Source organism: Carcharodon carcharias, chromosome 6 (genome assembly GCF_017639515.1).
Source record: "Carcharodon carcharias isolate sCarCar2 chromosome 6, sCarCar2.pri, whole genome shotgun sequence".
Lineage (NCBI taxonomy): Eukaryota > Metazoa > Chordata > Chondrichthyes > Lamniformes > Lamnidae > Carcharodon > Carcharodon carcharias.
The window spans coordinates 71468275-71485582 of record NC_054472.1 but is presented as its reverse complement, the minus strand read 5'-3'; the positions used below and the strand labels follow the sequence as shown (position 1 = coordinate 71485582).

At 38.9% G+C, this 17308-nt stretch overlaps 1 protein-coding gene and 1 non-coding gene across 4 annotated transcripts in view; both read right to left on the bottom strand.

The window, feature by feature from the left end:
- pag1 (phosphoprotein membrane anchor with glycosphingolipid microdomains 1) overlaps positions 1-17308 on the bottom strand; it is a 231969-nt gene that overhangs the window by 164415 nt on the left and 50246 nt on the right. The gene's annotated exons all lie outside the window — the stretch shown is intronic.
- LOC121279430 lies at positions 13912-14030 on the bottom strand. Its single transcript, XR_005943383.1, has one exon. It is a non-coding gene; the product is annotated as a 5S ribosomal RNA (ribosomal RNA).

Sequence of the window (17308 nt, the reverse complement as noted above, 5' to 3'; positions counted from 1 at the left end):
ACTTCATACATTAATCTTTAATAAATAGAGTCCTCATTCATACCACATACTAAATGATCTCTGAGCACGTTGTTCAGAGTCATACCGAACTCACAATGTTCTGTTAGCTGCTTCAAATTTGCCGCGTAGCATGCAATTCTCTCACCCAGGACTCTATTTTGCGAGTTAAACCTGAACCTCTACATCGTGACTGAGGGCTTTGCTTCAAAATGACCCTTCACGAGGTCCACCAATTCATCGAAATCCTTCGAATCTGGGGCACTGGGTGTCATCAAACTTCAAATCAGACTGTAGGTTTTGCTCCCACAAGTACTCAAGGGGATCATTCACCTCTTCTCTTCCTTCGTAATCTTGTTCACTTGAAAAAAGAACTTGAGGCTATGTAATGAGACCAATCGTCTGTGGCCAGTTCAAAAGGATTAATTCTCCCAAATTGTGGCATTTTGAGAGGGGATAACTTTTTCAATTTTAATAGAGCTTGCTACTTACAATCACTGGGCGAGGTAGAGTGCCAGTTTCTTTCTAACTTGATTTTTTCTGTTCTGTTTTCCTGTTTTATCCTCGTCGCCAATTTGTTGTAGGGTGGCTGAGTTGCTACAACTGTTGATAGAGATGACCTGCAGACACTTTTTGAGTGGAAACATTAAGTTCATTTACCATGTACTAAGCAGCAACTATGAGTATGCTTTCAACTCCAACTCTGTCTACACTAACTGCTGAGGTAGCCCACGCTACTCTCCTATCGGTTACTACAGATCATGTGATCTTCCTTAATACGTATTATTCTTAAAAGCACATTACACACTAAACAAAACCATGATTACTACAGATACAGTATGCTTTATTAACTGCTCTCTCAACTTGTCCTGCCACCTTCAATGACTTATGCATATTTTTTTTCATTCACGGACATGGGCATCACTGGCTGGGTCAGCCCATTCCAAATGCCCTCTGAACAGTTAAAGAGTCAACCATGTTGCTGTGGGACTGGAGTCACATGTAGTCCAGACCAGGTAAGGACAGCAGATTTCCTTCCCTAAAGGACATTAGTGAACCAGATGGGTTTTTACAAAAATGTTCTTATGTTCATCCTTAGACTTTCAATTTGAATTTTTTTTTACTAAATTCAAATTCCACCATCTGGCATGGCGGGATTCGAACCCAGGTCTCCAGAGCATTACCCTGAGTCTCTGGATCACTAGTCCAGCGACAATACCACTACACCATCACCTCCCCAGCACACAGATCCCTCTGCTCCTACACTCCCTTTAGAGTCATTCCCTTTATTTTATATTGTTTCTCCATGTTCTTCCTACCAAAATGTATCACTTTATTTCTACACATTGAACGTCACCTGTCATCTTTCCGCCCATTCCACCAACTTGTCTAAGTGCTTTTTAAGATCTACACTATCCTCCTCACAGTTCACATTGCTTTCATGTACCATGTCTGCAAATTTTGAAATGGTGCCCTGTATACCAAGGTAGATCATCAGTCTAGATCAAGAAAAGCAAGGGTTCCAACACTGACCCCGGGGGCACTCCACTACAAACCTTCCTCTAACCCAAAAAACATCCATTAACCACTACTGTTTCCTGTCACTCAGCCAATTTTGTATCCATGTTGCTACTGCCACTTTTATTCCATGAGTTCTAACTTTGCTCAAAAGTCTGTTGTGTGGCACTGTACCAAATGCCTTTTAGAAGTCTGTGTACATCACATCAACAACATATCCTCATCAATTCAGCTATCGCTTCAAAAAAAACTCCAGGCAGTTAGTTAAACACAATTTTCCTTCAAGAAAGCCATGCTGGCTTTCCTGAATTAACCCACATTTGTCCACGTAATTATTAATTTTATCATGAATTATTTTTCTAGAAGTTTCCCCAGCACCAAAGTTAAACTGACTGGCCTGTAGTTGCTGGGTTTATCCTTACCCTTTTTTTGAATGAGGGCGTAACACTTGCAATTCTCCAGTCCTCTGGCACCACACAGGTGTAAGGAAGACTGAAAAACTATGGTCAGTGCCTCCGCAATTTCAACTCACATTTCCCTTCATTTCCTTGGATGCATCTCTTCCGGTCCCAATACCTTGTCAGCTTTAAGTACAGACAACCTATCCAATACCACCTCCTCTTCAATTTTAAACCCTTTTAGTGACTGAATCTCCTTCTCTTTCATCATGGCCTGGTAGTATCTTCTTCATTGGTAAAGACAGATTCAATAATTCAGCCATGCCCCCGTTTCCATGTGTAAATATTCTAATCAGCCCTACTCCTCCTATTACCACCATGCACATGCACATCATTACAGTAGCCTGTCTTCATTTGCCCAGTGATCTTTTCTATTGGCTCAAATTTCAAATAATGTGCCATTAATAATACTTGGATGTAAAGTAGATAATGAACTCAATCATTGACAAGCTGTGGGCTGTCTAATGCAAAAGTACAGAAATGACCTGTTAACCAAGAATGACAAAATGAAGCACTTGCATCTTTGTTAGGTTATCTATTGGTTCCATCACTGTTGACATTTTTTCCATAATTCCATTATATCAATTATTGTTAGCTGTTTTCTACAAACTGGATTGAATTTACACATCAGTCTGGTTAATATTGGCTATGCCTGGTCTGATTGATCCCTGCACTGGTATAATACAACCAAACTAGCTGGTATTGCAAATTATTTAACATAGATCATTCATAATATATACGACATTATGGTTTCCCTGTCACTAGCTGCTATGCAAAAAACATGCTAAGGATTTTTGTAATTCTACATCCAATAGTAATATTCAATTATCAACCACCTAAAGGTTACTGTTAATATCAAAGCACACTTTTAAAATTCAATTGTAATTTGATCTCCAAATGCTCATTTTGTAGCTACTCCTTAAATTACATTTTTTTTTATTAAGACCATTTGAAAAGTATCTCTAGGAACAAATCGGATTTAAACTGTGAATTGATCATCAACGTAACTCTTAAAGTTCACAACCAATGAAACGAAGTTATAACTAAAGCAAATAGGGTACTGGCTGGCTGCATTCACAGAACTTTTCAATATAAAATGAAAGATACCATTTGGCCTTGTATAAGGCCTTTGTTAGGATTCATTTAGAATAATGTGCCCAGTTTCTGTCTGCTCATGTGAAAGGTGACATTGAGGCTTTTGAAAAGGTTTAGAGTAGGGTGACAAAATTGCTTTGTTTAAATCACCTTTACTATTCATATAGGCTTAATAAACTGGGATTATTTACTTTAGAACCATGCAGGCTCAGGGGGGGTGGGGTGGAGGTTTGATTGAAGTTTATGAAATAACCAAGGGATTAGATTATATCCATATTCACAAATTATTTCAATTAGATTAGTTGGGGAGGACCAATGGGTTGTGATTATACGTTACACAAGGGGACAGCTAAGTTATATATTAGGCAGTCCTTCTGTTTTCAGAGAATTGAGCGCTTTGGAATAAGTCACCAAATCATGCCCTAAGACTATATTTGCTGTACACCTTAAAAAGATGCCCTAGATGTATTCCTGGCTGCAGCACAGATCATAACTTAAGAGATAGGTGCCAAGTAATACAGTCATGATCAAAGCAATCTCCTTATCTAAAATAAAAGCAAAAAAAAAATGCGGATGCTGGAAATCCAAAACAAAAACAAAAATACCTGGAAAAACTCAGCAGGTCTGGCAGCATCTGTGGAGAGGAACACAGTTAATGTTTCGAGTCCGAATGACCCTTCAACAGAACTAAGTAAAAATAGAAGAGAGGTGAATCTTAGTGTTTAATTGGCTGCCACTTCTCTTCAAGGAATGCCTATCTTTTGTCTTGTTACCACCACCACCGCACCCCCCCCGCCCCCCCGGCAACCCTTAAACCAGCTTATATTTCACCTCTCTTCTATTTTTACTTAGTTCTGTTGAAGGGTCATTCGGACTCGAAACTTTAACTGTGTTCCTCTCTGCAGAATCTCCTTAACAATTTCAATTGCTAGGGGAACTGGTGAGGAATTTTCTTTGTCAAGATAAATGAACCAGCACAATTATTCCAGAGTGTTATTTTAGTAGAAACATCTGAAAGGAATCACAATGGACCTACAATAATGATGCTTTAACAATTCTGTAGCAGTTAGAGGCACTAAACAGGTAAAAATGTCTGAATGTTGGTTATCCCAACTGTGAAGTACTCAACAATAATAGGTAATAGTTTCTTTGCTGATAAATTATCAGTTTACCAATCAGACTGCACAAATCCTGATGAATTCTGAGTGTTGTGAAGTACACTTTGGAGGTAGCAGCTGTATGGCAGGGGCGGGGGCGGAGGCAGGGCGGGAGGGGGAGCGGGTGGGGAGTGATCCCCAAATATACATAGCTGGAGGCAGCCAAGAGCATGACAGATATTGAACACCATCCATGACAGGTATTGGTCTCAAGCAAGGAAGAAATTGCACAGCTTCAAGAAAAATACAAAAAGGTAAGGCTGCTGTATAGTGGTGGCACAGAACATACAAACATATAATGAAAGTCAATAAAAGTTTTATGCAATAAGCTATATTCAGAGAAATATTAGCAAGAGTTCAGTAAGGAGTGTATTTGAAGTGAAAATTATTGGTTATACAAACTGTATTATACATGCCATATTGAGGACAGAACGTACAGCAGGAAGTGAGTTTAGTCAGCCTAATCATCCATCACTGCTCTCAAGAAAGACAAAGCTTGTATAAAATAGAAAAAGAATGTGAAACAAGTGATGGATCTCTATAATATAAACCACTGGAGTCATTACAAATAAATTGTCTGTTTGAGAAAGAAAGCTTTAACACCTGTGGAGATCATAGCATGCTATTCACATATTCTGAGTTGCATGATGTAATACATTAGCATACCCAAACATCATTTTTAAAAATTCATTCTCAGGATGTGGGCGCTGCTGTCAAAGCTGGCATTTATTGCCTTTCCCTGGTTGTTAGGAGGTTGGCCTCCTTGAATTACAATAGGCTATGTGGTGTTCCCAAAGTAATGCTAGCTTGGAGTTCCAGGGATTTGACCCAGCAATAATAAAGGAATAGCAATATAGATCCAAGGATTGTGTGAGACTTGGAGAAAAACTTTAAGGTAATGGTGCTGCCTTGCACCTGTTTTTCTAAGTGATAAAGGTCACTAGTTTGAGGAGTGCGGTCAAAGAAACATTGGTGACTTGTAGCAGTTCATCCTGTAGGTTATACACAATGTAGGCACACTACACCAATAGTGGATGTGGTGGTGTTTCAGGTGGTGAATGGGCTACCATTCAAGCAGACTGCTTTGGCCTGGATGAAGTTGAGCTTCTGAAGTATTGTTGAAGCTGCACCAGCCAAGTAGCGAGAGTAGTCCATCATACTCAAAACAAAAACAGAATTACCTGGAAAAACTCAGCAGGTCTGGCAGCATCGGCGGAGAAGAAAAGAGTTGACGTTTCGAGTCCTCATGACCCTTCGACAGAACTAGGCGAATCCCAGGAAGGGGTGAAATATAAGCTGGTTTAAGGTGGTGGGGGGGGTGGGGTTGGGTGGGGGGAGAGAAGTGGAGGGGGGTGGTGTGGTTATAGGCAACAGCAGTGATAGAAGCAGATCATCAAAAGATGTCACAGACAGCAGAACAAAAGAACACATAGGTGTCGAAGTTGGTGATATTATCTAAACGAATGTGCTAATTAAGAATGGATGGTAGTCCATCATACTCCTGACTTGTGCTTTGCAAGTGGTGGTATTTGCAGAGATAGGTAGTGAGCCATTTGTGACAGAAATTGCACCCTTTAACCTCCTCTAGTAACTACAGCATTTGTATGTTGTCCACAAAAAAACAGACCAAATCCAACTCTGCCAATTATTACCCTAATCAACTTACTCCCAATCAGCAAAAAAGTGACAACAGGAAACAAAAAAAACCACACATGACTCACCTCTGTCACTGCTGTGGCTTGTGAAGCCTACTAACTCAAAGTCTAAGGCATAATATCTTTTGATTTTACTGTGCAGCTGTAGAATGCTGCACATTATTCTCATTAATAACCCTAATGAGTTATTAAAAAAGGTCTTCCTTCCAAGCACTTTTTATAAATGTTCAAAAGTCTGCTTTTGGAGAAATGCTCAGAACAGTATTAAACCCTTTAACATTTTCTGTCTGCAGTTTTTTAAAAACTCGTTTTTTTTTACATAATTAGAAAAGTAAAAAAATTCTGCACGATAGTTGGTACAAAGGAGAATATTAAAGAAAAAAAAACAATTAGAAGATGGTACTGGGCCTTTCCGTATTTTCTTTAATAGCATCAATTTATTTAATGGTCCTGTGTATCTCATTACACATGTCAATAATCCCAGCAATCACATGGATGAAGTTAAAATATTGCTCATACATGCTGGACAAGACTCTAGAAGTCCATATAGATAAAAAAACCAGTTTCCTCTGTCTGACAGCATTCATTATATCCACCTGCCCAAAAAGAGAGATCAGATAGAATGTAAACTGAATTCACGTAACTTTTCACAATTTAGCTGTTGGACAGGGATCCTAATCAATTTCAATATTTGAATAAAACTGATTATTTCAATAGCTTTACTTCTGTTCATCTCAAATGAAAAGATTTAAAGAAAATTAATACATTTAAAATTCAATTAGCTCTCAATCTAGTCATTAGTGACTAGAAAGAATAGTTGAAATAGCATCTAGCCCAAAATTGTGCAATTGAAGTGTATTGTTATTTTGATACAGTTGCGTGCACATACACTTCTTTACTTTCTAGTCTGAAAATGTAAACAAAGCCACTTAATTTTCTCCTTCCTCAGGTGACAGCACTGATGAGTAAAAGAAATTATAAAGCCAATTCTTGTATCAGAATCAATCGAATAAGTAAAATGTCATGCCACCTAAATTGTAATCTTACTTTACATTACTAAAGAATAGAGAATACAAAATGACAACATGATTTTATACTGCACACAGGCTCACATCAGACATACCTTGCGTTTCTGTTAACAATCCAGTAGCAATAAAATGTAATCTTTCTTCCTGATGCAAAGTCATGCCTTTCTGTTCACCCTCTTTAGTTTTAGGGGATACTGCAATGAATCAACACCTCTATCTCCAACACTATTGGTTTAATGGTTTCACAGCTGCATGTTTCAATCAGTGGGAGCTGAACAAACAATAGCCCTGTATTTGAAGAGATTGGATCAATTACACTGGATCTTCTGACAGCCCGGAATTGCTTTTCCTGATGTTCATCCACAGACAGCTTTAATGATTGCAACTCAAATATGTTGCTGAAATGCCAACAGAGGCATAGTAATGAATCAAAAACTGGCAACTGCCCTTCTCAATTTTCATCAATGAGCGAATGATTAAATGTGTAGTTATGTAGGACGTAATGTATAATGGACAAATTTTGTTTCTAAGCAGTAGCACAGAATTAACACATGTATATTTGCACTCACACATATGTACCAAATGGACTTAGAATCATAGAATGTTATAACTCAGAAACTGTCTCATCAAGTCTGTGTGGGTTTTCCTCCATGAGGCACCAAATTTAAGCTCACTTGCTGTGCTCCCAGGATCCTTTAATGTACCCTTTTTAAAAGGTCATACAGCTGCTTAAATAACAGCATCAAAAATGTTTTATATGGGGATTACCACATTTTAACTTAGCTATATTCACTACATTAGCCATTGACCACGTGTGGCTAATTGGAAATCTGATGTAGCTAACTGAATTTTGAACTAATAAAATTGAATGATGGACACCATTTTAGGGTACTCGATCTCAATACCCATGCACACACTGCAGACTTATATATTTGGATTTTGTCCTATGTTAATTAGTAAAATGGCAAGATGAAAAGCAGTGTACAAGTGCTTTTTTGATCATTATACACACTTTACTTCCTTGTGTTTCACAACAATCTAGTGTAAACAGTAAGAGAGTGAAAAGTCCAGCACTGTAACTTCAGTAACATATGGATCAGATAGGGTAAAGGAGTATCATTGCAGTCAGCTTGACCAATCAGAATAATTGTTTCATGCCAGAAGCAAATAGGCCCAGCCGATGATAAGCAGCTCCAACAGGGCTCGTCATGGCAAAGGGCAAGCAGTGCCCAACTGCATTCTGGATAGGGAGAGCAGGTTGGGTCTTGTGTATCTCATTACACATGTCAATAATCCCAGCAATCACATGGATGAAGTTAAAATATTGCTCATACATGTTGGACAAGACTCTAGAAGTTACATTAGAATGTACATGTTGTGTTTGATAGCTTTCCTCTTTCATCAAAGCTTGGAATTCTGGCATGAACCTAAGTTTTTTGCACTCAATGGTGATAGCTGTTTAAGTAAACATTCATGTAAAATGTATTTACCTTTATTGTGTGTAAGGCATTTATCATTAAAGCAATCATCGAGCAAGTGGCTAAAATGGTATTGTCATATCCATGCCTCTGGTAGTTAGCAATTTCTACTGGTCAAAACTGTTCTAACCACTCTCTACGTAAAGAGATTTAACATTCCCCTTTAATTTGCTTAATGATTAATTTTGTCATTCTCACTAACCACTGAAAACAATCCATCACTACTTAAGTTAATAACTTTTCACAATTTTATAGAATCACACAGCACAGTAGGATGCCGCTTGGCCCATTGTGTCAGCCCTTTGAAAGGGCTACCCAATTAGTCCCACTCCCCTGCTCTTTCCCCATAGCTCTGCAAATTTTTGTAGAAACATATAGACCAGCTTAAGGTTTGGGATTTTAGGGCAAACTGTTCCTCGGTCACTGATACCAACTTTTTCTTCAGATGTATTCATTTTTTAATAGAACCAAATTCTTAAACTTGCAAGGAGCCACAACATCAATGTGATAATTATCACTTGTTACTTGATGCATAAATGTCAGCCATGAAACTGTGGGAATAGTGGTGGGGGGGGATTCTCCCTTGTTCTAGTGCCTTGTGATTTTTCTTTTAAGCACCCACCAAGAGGATGGATGGAGTCTTGATTTAGTGTCTTATTTGAAATACAGTATCGCCAATAGGGCAGCGCTCCCTCAGTACTGCATTGAAATACTGCTGAGATTTTGTGCTCAAGTCTCCGGAACAGGACTTGGACCCACAACCTTCTGACTCAGGCAAAATTTCTATCACTGATCCATGGCCAACTCCTATCTCATCCCTTACAAATTTTTGGAACTGATAAAACATTGTTTCTCTGACTGTTTTTAAATCATTCCTATAATGACATGCCAAAAATTGACTTCAGGTCACAAAATACACACATGACTCCTGTTATTTATTAATCCGTTACTTATTACTTTACAATTACATTTTGATTTTTGAAATATCCAATTGCTAATTAGTTTTGAAAATCACCACAATATCAAGCCTGAGAATTACCTAGGTGGAAAAAACAAAGAATTAGAGGAACGTAGAATATCTCAACAGATCATAAATCAATAATGCAAATCCATGCCAGCCACATTGGATAATTAAATCAAAAAAAATATATAAATATAAAAAAACCATAATTAAAGTAGAAAAGAGCTTAAATATCAGTTAACAGTCATATCCACATATAGTCTAGAAATTTAAAAGCAAACACAAAATCAATAATAGCATATGATGTGGTCTCACTGACTCTCTCATTTAAGAGTCACATGCCACTGATGTGTTTCTAGTTCTCAACTTACACGAAGCTTGAAAGGATTCCCTGATCACTGGCATTCAATCTTTGATGACTTGCTGCATTGTAAAGATGATCAGGTAAGCATAATTAGCCTGTATAGCAATATGATGAAAGGCTGTCAAACTGAAACATTAACTCTACTTCTCTCTCAATAGGTGCTGCATGACTAGCTAAATAATTCCAGCATTTTGTTTTAATATAACAGTATGTTTTGGAGTCAAAAGATGGCAGCAATCACACTTCCTGCTATTTTACAATGTATAGTAGCACACAACTCTTAGACTTTTCAAACAAAATTATAATGTTTGTACTTTTGGGTGAGATTAATATTGTACAACACAGTTGTATAGGAAACTGGAGCACAAATACACATGCACTGAATGGAAGAGCAAAGGCTTAATTCCCCACTCCACTGAGCTCTTGATCTCAATGATGTAGAGCCCAAAAGGAAGGAAAGAGAGAAAACGAAAGGCAGATTAGTTGCTGGACAACTATCATTCACAGGGTTTAAAACAAATTCCTGGGAAGCAGCATCCATGGATGTTGAAAACAGGTTCTCCAGCTGTCAGAACTGCAGGAGTAGCAATCCACCAAAGCAGATGAAAGGAGAGGGGAAAAAAATAAGAGCGTAACATTTCAGCAAATGGTAATGCATTCAACATTAGACCCCAACTGTGCTTAGTCTCCTTTCGCGTTCTTTGACTGTAGGGTCAGGGGGCACACTCATGCACCTTCCAGTTCTACATTCAGGACAGTACACTATATAATCATACTTTGCTTCTGCAACTGAATTTTCTGAATGCAACTGGTGCTGGCTGCCTCAGGGCAAACCAATTTTGCAGAGGTGCTCTCAACCAGGAATCAGTTCTCTTATTTACATATGCAAAGGATAATATGCAAAACCTGTTTTGCACATAGGCACGACATATTTTTTAGTCTTTATCATGAGTATGCTGGGCATCACACTTCCAGCTCATAAGAAGCTTTTGCTTCCTGCCTGTCATATTGGAGGCTTAGGAAATCATTCAGCACACCAATTTCAAGCTCCACGTTCTTACTCTAAGATTGGAAGAAAACAAACAATTCAAACTGTCAGTCTTTTCTCAATTAGTACTATCATATACTTGCACTTCATTGTTATTTTGCTTGGTGGGTTCAGCAGTTGCCAGTTTGTTTAACAAAGTTACAGCCAAAGTAGAGAGACAAAGGACCCAATTTTAACTCCCACTTCACCAGATGAGAACAAAGCATGCAGAGGGTTCAAATCATGCCAACATAGTAGAATCAGTTTGAGTAGTGACAAGAAATAACCAGGGAAAGAAGTCACTGGTGGTAGTAGTTTATATACTCACTAACAGAGGCTGCACTGTAGGACAGAGTATACATCAAAAAATAATGAGGACTTGTTAAGAAAGGAACTTTAATAATCATGGGTGATTTTAATCTTCAAATGATTGGACAAATCATTTTGGTAAAGGTAGCATTGAGGATGAGTCCATAGCATGTATTCAGGACAGTTTCTTAGAACAATACGTTCTGAAACCAAACAGGGAACATGCTCTTTTAGGCATGGTAACATGTAATGAGACAGGATTAATTTATGATCGCATTGTAAAGGATACTGTAGGCAAGAATGATCATAACACAATAGAATTTGATACTCAGTTTGAAGGTGAGGAACTTGCATCTGAAACTAGTACCTTAACTTTAAATAAAGGCAATTAAAAGGTATGAAGACAAGAGTTGGCCAAAGTGTTCTGGGAAAATAGATTAAAACATAAAGCGGTAGAGGAGCAGTGGCTGACATTTAAGGAGAAATTTCATAACTCTTAATAAGGATATATTCTATTGGGAAAGAAAAACTCAGAAGGATGCACCTTTGGTAGCTAATTAAAGTTAAGGATGATATCAAATTGAAATAAAAGGCATACAATGCTGGGAAAATTAGTGGTAAGCCAGAAGATTGGGAAAAGTTTAGAAACCAGCAAAGGATGACTAATAAAATAAAGAGGGAGAAATTAGAATAGGAGAGTAAACTAGCAAGAAATATAAAAGCAGACAGTAAGAGCTTTAAAAGTACATAAAAAGGAAGAGAGTAGCTAAAGTAAAAGTTGGTTCCTTAGACAAGGGAATTATTAATGGAAAACAGATACTTTGAACAAGTATTTCATATCTGTCTTCATGGTAGAAGACACAAAGAGCAACCCAACAATAATAGAAGAAAATCAATGGGCAAAAGGAAGGGAGGAACTTAAAAGAATCACTATCACAGAAGAAATAAGTACTAAGCAATCTAAGGGCTGACAAGTCCCTTGGACCTGATGGCCTGCATCCTAGGGTTTTAAAAGTGGCTGCAGAGGTAGTGGATGCATTAGTTATAACCTTCTAAAATTTCTGATTATGGAAAGGTGCAGCAGATTGGCAAACCGCAAAAGCAACACTCTTATTCAAGAAAGCAGGCAGACAGAAAGCAGAAATCTATTGGATTGGTAGCCAATCTGTCATTGGGAAATTGTCGGGATCCATTATTGAGGAAGTAATAGCAGGACATTTAGAAAATCATAATACAATCAAGCAGAGTCAACATGCATTTACAAAAGGGGAATTGTGTTTAACAAATTTATTAGGAGTTCTTTGAGGAAGTAGCAAGCAGAATGGATAAAGGGGAACCAGTAAACCTAGTGTATTTGTATTTTCAAATGGCATTTGATCAGGTGCCATATAAAAAGTTACTACAAGATAAGAGCTCATGACTGTTGGGGTAATGTATTCGCATGGATAGAGGATTGGCTAATAGGAAACAGGGTCAGGATATATAGATTATTTCAAGTTGACAAATTGTAACTAATGGGGTGCCACAGGGACCAGTGCTGGGGACTCATCTATTTATGATCTATACTAATTACTTGGACAAAGGGGCCAAGTGTGTTGCAGACAAATTTGCTGATGACATCATGAAAAGATAAGAAAGCAAGTTACAAGGGGGATACAAAATACCTGTGAAGGAATATAGATAGGTTAATTGAGTGGGCAAGACTGTGACGGATGGAATATAATGTGGGAAAACGTGAAGTTGCCCACTTTGTTGGGAAGAATAGAAGAGCAGAATGTTATTTAAATGGAGAGACCGCAATATGTTATAGTACAAAGGAATCTGGGTATATATGAAACACAAAGTGTTAGCACTCAGGTACAGCAAGTAATTAGGAAAGCAAATGGAATGTTGCCCTTTATTGCAATGGGAATAAAGTAGGGAAGCCTTGCTACAACTGTACAGGGTACTGGTGAGACTACAACTAGAGTACTATGCACAGTTTTGGCCTCCTTATTTAAGCATTCAGAGAAGGTTCACTTGGCTGGGGCAAAGGGGCCGACTTATGGGGAAAGCTTGAGGTTTGGAAGAATGAGAGATAATCTTATTAAAAGATGTAAGATTCTGAGGGGACCTGACAGGGTAGATACTGAGAAGAGGTTTCTGTTTATGGGGGAATCTATAACTAGGGGACACAGTTTCAGATCAAAGGTTCTCCCATTTAAGACAGAGATGAGGAGGAATTTCTTCCCTCAGAGGGTTGTTAAATCTTTGGAATTCACTATCCCAAAGAGCAGTTCAGACTGGGTCATTGAATATATTCAAGGCTGAGTTGGATTTTTCATCTACAAGGAAGTCAAAGGTTTTGTCGGTGGGGTGGGAGGCAGGGAAATGTGGTTAGGTGACAGTCATATCCACCATGGTCCTATTTCTAATGTCCTTCTGTTCTTCTGTAATTCAAATTCATAAGATCATAACCTCAATATGCCTGTCTCTGTTACAATCCCCAGCTGTGGTTATCCCTGGACAAGCCTGATCCCAGAGTGGAACCCAGCTTGATGGAGTCTAACTCTTCATTAGTTTGTTTAGATATGTGGAGAGGGGCTAATGAACAGAATCACCAAAGTCAGCTGATGAAATTTTAACAAAAAAAACTATGACACAAGAAAGACAATCTAAATTACAATGCTCCTTCACCTACAACTATACCTTTACCAATATATACAGATTTGTAACTCTTTCGAGTACAAACACGTTTCCATCTGTTCCTATTCAGATGAAGTTACATCATTTCATAGTTTGCCATTGTGAGATTTGAACTCTTGATCTTGGGGTTACAAACCCAGTACCATAACCACTTGGCTATTTAGGCCAAGCCTTTTTTAAGCCTACTGCACCTGGTATTCCCAGGAGGTCTCCCATCCAAGTACTAACCAGGCCTGAGTCTGCTTAGCTTCCGAGATCAGACGAGATCGGGCGTTTTCAGACTAGTATGGCCGTAGGCAAGGATAATACAAGTTACAAAAGCTAGCTTATACTCTAATGTTCACAGTAAGTACACAGTCCATGTACCAATGTGGTCAGAAACTCCACACTGAAACCAGGTGACACATGCCACCTCAACCAGATGCTATGGATCTCTCCTCAACTCTCCCCAGACTCTTGTCACACTGTGAGCCAACCAGTCTCACTGGATTCCATCCTTCACATGAGGGTTTCCAATATCCACTCTCCAAAACCTCGCCTTGGAATCTTCTCCCAAACCAACATTTTCCCTCAGGCGCCTTCCACAAGGGTTCACCTCCAGGATTTCAAACCCTCCTTCTGATATTTCTCTTTCCTGGGTCACCACATGCATTCAAGCTGTCTTCCACACACCCTCTCTCTCACCAACTCAGCCATCGACAGTACCACTACTTCACTTGCCCATAGCAAAGAGTTACAGAACTTCTTACCTCTTGCAAGCTGTTCTCGCTTTAAATCTGCTTTCAGCAGCTTTTGTCTCTTTAAATCTTAAGCACGGAGCCTTTCTCTGCCCTCACCATTAACAGGGCTTCTTCTAGGTTCCTGTTCTTCCTTTGACTAGGAGGTCTTCTTTGGACTTTCCCCTCTTTCACTTGCCTGGATTTTGTGGTTTTTCTTTGCTTTGGACTGGCTATCTGTCCCCTTCTAGGCTTCTGTTTGGCAGCTGTCTTCCAAACCAACCGCTTCCAAATCAAACTGCTATCTTTCTTTGTGTACACGTCTGTAAGAGAGACCTGCCTCTCCAGACACTTGTTGGTAAGTAACAGCCCAATTCTTCTTACCTTGTGTTTGCTTAACTTCTTAAGTTGTAAACTCTTATTAGAAATGCAAGCACCTTTTTAAAGTGAAACTAAAACTTCATTTGACCTTTCTTGGCACACAGATACAGAAATACAAATTAAATTAAACTTTAAAGTTAAAACTCATTCCTAACACCTATAAATACTATCACAACTCAGCCAAACAAGCTCCACTTCGTAACACTCCCCACCATTTTGTTTTTGGTCCATGTACCCTCCTATCCTGAAATGAACAACCTGAGCTAACATTTGGCTTTAGGACACCAACAATCCTTTGACAACTCATAGAAACTGCAATTTATCATTCTTGAGCCTCAGTGAATCACAGCTGACCTAAATTCAGTCCAACCTAATGCTACACACATGAATTTTCCAGCAGAGGTCACTGGATAGCAATGAGGCGCAGCACATGTTGCTCAGTTTTTATCATAGGACAATGATCCCAATTGTAATGATCCTATTGAGATGAGCTAATTTGGGCACCATATCTGGGACATCCGTGCTCTGTCTAGTTTCAGTATCTCACTTATCCATTACATTTAACCAGGCCTTCAATTTATTAGAACATACAAAATTAACATTCTTCTTGTTATTTCAGCATAAAACTTGCCAAACTCACTCTCAGAAGGGAACTTAAAAAACTGGAATTACAACCATTATATGATTTGTTATAGGAGTGGCCCTGATCCCATACCACAAATTGCAAATCAGTTGAAGTGAAAAGTGTACAGTAAGACACACTTGACTAAAGTGAATACTTCTTTTCCACGTCAATTTAACCTCAGTTTGCCTTTTATGAATCTTGAAAATTTTTCACATCATGAATTGTACAGCACAAAAGGATGCCATTTGGCCCATCAAATTTGTCTCAGCTTTATCGAAGAGCAGTCCAGTTAGTCCAAAGATGTGCCAGAGACATAATCAGACAAAAAACAATGTCAACAAAAGGATGAGATAATGAACAGTGAAAGATGCTTGGTCAAAGAAGATGGGTTTTAAAAACGGTGTTAAAAGAAGAGATGGAGATGGAAGTGGAGGTCTAGGAATGTGGTTTTGGTTGCAGGGTTTGTGTTGGCTTAGAGCATGGTAATGGGGCAAGGTGTGGGGGGGGGAGAGAAGTGTGGAGTGGATGCACATGTGGCCAGAGTCAGAGGAAAGGCAAAATTGATGGCAAGTGGTTATATGGGTGGAGGTGGTTACAGAGATGGTGGAAGGTAGGCAAGAGGAATTCTACATGAGCGAAGGATAAATAAACTGAAAGCTGTGGGTTCCAAGAAGTTTGGATCAACTGAAGCTTACAGAAGCCTCCAAATGGGAGCTCAAACAGGAAATCATTTGGAATAATTGATTGTAGAGTCAATAAACGTATGCATGAGGGCTTCATTAGAACATTATGTGAGGCAGTGAGGAAATGGGTGATGCTACAGAGGTAATTGTGGGTGGTCTTAGTGATGGAGTGGATATTGGGGGTTGGAAGCTCAGTCTGGAGTGAAAAATGGTCAAGAGATTGTGCACAGTGAGGTTCAACTGAAGACATTAACCAGAGGGGAAGGTGAAATCAATGATGAGGACACAGAGCTGAGGTGATGCTAAGGTTGTAGAGTTTGGCCTCCTAAGTATTTAACTATAGAGAATATTGAGACTCATCCAATACATGACAAGCAGTCTGATGACACAAAGTCAGTGGAGGAGTACAGAGATAGGAACAGGAGTAAGCCAATTATCCATGAGCCTGCATCACCATTTAATGAGATCATGGCTGATGTGATCAAACTCCATATGCTTGCCTTTGCCTCATATCCTTTAATACATTTGGTTAACAAAAATTTACTAATCTCATACTTAAAATGAACAATTGACCAAGCCTCGAATACCATTTGTCGAAGATGGTTCCAAAACTCAAACACCTTTTGCACGTAGAAGTGTTTCACAACTTCACTCCCGAAAGGCCAGGCTCCTTCCCTCCCAAAAGGCTATGTTCCCCAGTCCAAGGTTTCCCAACCGGCAGGTAATGTTTTTATCTATCCTTGGATATCTTGAGAACTTCAATTAAATCACCCTTTAATCTTCTAAATTCTGGGAAATATAAACCTGGTTTGTTAAAAAAAATGTTGGGGGGGGGTGGCGGTTGTACAGTGAAGGCAATTTTTAATGTAAAGAGAAAATTCATTGCAATAGAGCAGTACAGTGATTTTGAGTCAAACAGCATGTCCCAGCCGCTGTTTGATACAAAAGAGACTGTACCCAACCAGCCCATGCTCACAAAACTCAAAACACAGTGTGCAACATTAGATGGGATTCTGCAATTGAGGCTTATTTAGCAAATGTTGTCCAATGTGCTAAGAATTACGTTGACAACCAATTTAAGATGGTCAACTGGGCTCACAATGTGGCCTGTACAGCATGTACTGGAAGCACATATATTAACACACAGGGCACTGTTCTTTGCAAACAGAAA